Source organism: Lactuca virosa, chromosome 1 (genome assembly GCF_052849685.1).
Source record: "Lactuca virosa cultivar CGN04683 chromosome 1, Lactuca_virosa_CGN04683_v6, whole genome shotgun sequence".
Lineage (NCBI taxonomy): Eukaryota > Viridiplantae > Streptophyta > Magnoliopsida > Asterales > Asteraceae > Lactuca > Lactuca virosa.
Genome location: NC_136426.1, coordinates 331,047,222 through 331,051,116, shown reverse-complemented (window position 1 = coordinate 331,051,116; position 3,895 = coordinate 331,047,222).

Here is a 3,895-nt window from a genome sequence, read left to right as displayed (position 1 = left end):
GGAACTTGAGGATTGGAAGACCACTGACTAGTTCTCCGGTGACCAAATTGTTGATGTATCTGAAGTTGAGATGAGCTAACTTGCGGTGCCATAGCCAGCTGACTTCGGATACTGCTTTGGATAGGAAGCATAACTGCGGTTTGCCTATGATCAGAGATACATCCAGAGGATACATAGTACCTTCGGATCGGGACTTGATCAGACACGTGCTCCTATCACTTGTCATTACATAGCAAAAATGGTCATCAAATTCAACTCGATGGCCTGCCTTACATAGTTGACCAACACTGATGAGATTGTGTTTAAGGCTTTCTACATAAGCAACCTTTTGAATAGAGAAGTTTCCTGTAGTAAGAACACCATAACCTCGGATAATCCCATTCGCATTGTTGCCGAATGCGACATTTCCACCGTTGCAAGTTGGCCTGAAATCCCGAAGGTATTCTAACCTTCTGGTCATGTGCAAGGAGCAGGAACTGTCAATTAACCATTCTTCTTCTTGTTCCTCCTTGCACAAAGCCTAAGAATTACACGGTTAGTTTAGGCATCCAAACTAGTTTGGATCCTAGGCCAAAAGCTGAATTTCTAAATGATGCATGAACCGAGGTTGCAGGGACTGGTTTCGTATCAACTTTTAATCCTAGTCCTGGGTGTTTGTGAGTTTTTGGAGTGTTGCGTTTTTTTGGAAAAGTTACGAGGTGTCTGAAACGGATTAGATTTGACATGAGATGAACCATTTTGACAACTACACGGACATTGATATGCTGAAATTTTTTCTTTTGTTCTGACACTTGATTTGGTCAACGGTCTAAAGGATGAAGTAGACTTGTGACCGGTCCGAGGTTGGTAAAATCTGACATTGGTGTTGTTGGAATTTGAAAAAGTTTGTTTCGACAGAGATTTAGCACGTGTAGAGTCTTTGGACCTTTTTATTGGATTTGATAAAATGCCCTTCCACTTGTTAAAATTTTGATGTGATTTTAAAAGTATTGGAGTGGGTAAGATACCCTTCCATTTTGGATCATCTGAGGAATAGATTTGAAAACCATTGCTTCGAAAAGACCTTACACCTTTTTGGGTTGTGTCAGATGATTTAGGAATGACTGTTGAAACTGTACATTCCTTTTTGCTTGTTTTCTTGATGGGAGAGTTTTTTGAAAAATAGTGAGAGAAAACAAACTTTTATGGACTCTTAGATTTTGGAAATCTGATATGTCTTTTGTTTTTAGAAATGTTTTGTCGATTTGTGCCTCGGGATCGAATTTCGTCTTTGAAAGCCTTTTTTGCTAAAGTTTTTGGAGATCCGCAGTCATTAGTGTTCAGATGCGGTTTCCTGGAAGCCTTTGAAAATTTTTGAAAACGAGGACTTGATTCATCCGAACTCGAAGATTCAGGATTTTGAGAGCATTGACCCACTTCAAAGTTCTCTATGGGTAATTCATGATGAATTGGCTGAAGAGTCACAAAACCTTTTATTGAGGACTGCGGTAGGGATGATTTGACTACCGCAGAGTAAGTCTGAGTTGGGACTTCAGTGGGACTTTTGTGGGACTTTTGTGGTTTATGACTACAGTGAGAGACACTGCGGTCTGAGGGCAGAGATGGAAAGTCCTGTGAGACTTCGGAACTCTCTATGAAAATTTCTTCATTAACAACTGATGTGGTCTGAGAATTTGGATAGATTGTCCCACAGATAGGAGTTTGATCACTTGTGTGACCCGAAACCTCAGGCACGATTTCGTCTGTGACACAGTTATTACTTAGATTATGAAGTCTACCGAAGTGTGTTCTGATATCTTCGGGAAAGGTCTTTTCATTGACTGGGAAATGAAATTCTTGGTCCGGAGGGACATACAGTCGATCTTTGTTAAACCGGAGTGAGGAATCCTTTGCGGTAGGATATCCATTGGACCAACCCCAATTGTATGTATTGTCCACGGTTCCATTATTCACCAAATTTTCGATAGCTTCACTTTCATCGAACAATTTTTCTATTAAAAGATTTAAGCGTACAATCTCACTCTGAGCTAAATCTCTTTGGTTCAAAGCTATCTCTAGTTGTGTTTCACTCAACATTCTTGCATCTTTTTCTAACTCTAAGTCCTTTTCTAACATAGCCATTTTGAGTCTTTTGTTGTCCAGTCGTCCTCTTACATGAAACATCTCTTGGGACGCTATGTTCTTCTCATCTAAGGCTTTGTTATAGTCTGTAAGAACGGCAACACATGTGTCATTAAGGTTGTCAATGAAGGGTTAACAGTCATGCATGTTATAGTTTAGAGTTTGAATCATGAGTTTTACCTGTTCGACGATGCTTAGAGTTCCATCATTTGCCATGTAGCAGTAGTTCTTTTCCAGCTTTGTAGACCCAACATCATTCGCAGTTACCAACATGCAGATTTTGCCTTTTCCTTTGACATTGTTGAAGGCTTCCTCTTCATCTCCGGATGACCAAACTTGATGGTCTCTTTTGACATGGGCTACGTGTGCCCTAGCCTTTTCTTTTTCTTCCAATTCTTGATCCATTCTAAGGTAGAATGCTCTGTCTTTTACTACATTTTCCTTGCAATCTCTTGCAAAATGATTCTCTTTGTTGCACTTGTGACAAATCACAACATCAGTTTTGTCTTCTGAGGGAGTACCGGGGTCAGTGGTTTGAATGAGCTGCGGTGCCTCCTTTGGTTGGGTATTTTGAGATTGCGGTGGTGGATGAGAACTTTTGGGATAACGAGAATGGTTGTTCTATAGGTTGAAGTTACGGTTGAATGGAGGTTTGCTGAACTGTTGATTTTTACAGAAAGAAGGAGGTGGTAGTTGGTTGAACTGTGGACTAACAAGAGCAATAGCCTTCTGAAATTCTTCTTCATCATCATACTCTGAGTCAGCTTCATATGACTGCGGTGTAGTTTCATACGAGGAAGAGTAGGATTGATTATGTGGAGCTTGTGCTATAAGAGCAAGTGGTCCTCCGAAGTCAGCACAGTCTTTGAGTACGGTTGATTCTTGTGCTTGCAGTTCCCCGTAGAGCTTGTAGAGAGACAAAGAATGAATATTTCTATCTTCTTGAACTATCATCTTAGAAGTAGTCCAATGTCTTCCTAAACCGTTGAGAAACTGAAGGTTTGTTTCACGGTTACTGCGGATGGTGCCAACATTTGACAACTTGGTGACTATCAGGTTGAACCTTTTAAAGGAGACTTCTAGGCTTTCACGAGTATGAGCTCTGAAATTGTTGAACTCATTGAGTGCAATTGTGAGCTTCTTATCTTGAGCTTGTTCTGAGCCTTCGTACAAGTTCTTGAGAACTTCCCAGATCTGTTTTGCTGATTTGCAGTTTATGATAATGTCGAAGTTGTCGGGAGCAACTCCACAAGAGATTTCATAAAAGGCAACATCATCATTTTCCATTTTATCGAGATCATCTTTGGTGGGACGGTTCATGGCTGGTTCTGTAACGACCAAAAATTTCAACCAATTTAAAACTTTTTATTTCATTTAAAAGCCATTAAGTTTATACATCTTGTTTTCAAAATAGTTTAGACATCAGCGTATCCCCCAGAACCATATCACATAAATCATAAAACATGAGGAGCGGTACGATCACGCCTTCGCCTTGCCACGATCTCCTGAAGTACCTGAAACAATAAACCACAACTGTAAGCCCGAAAGCTTAGTGAGTTCCCCCAAAGTACCCATACACACATAAACATACGCATACAACAAAGAACAACATACTATGAGTCCAATCAACCTTCCGGTTGGAATACCCCTGGTCCTCAACCATCGGGTTGGAATGCCTACATACTACTAGCCCAATCATCCTGCCGGGATGGAATACTCTCGGCCCACAACCATCGGGTTGGAATGCCCATACACCTATACATACAACAATAAC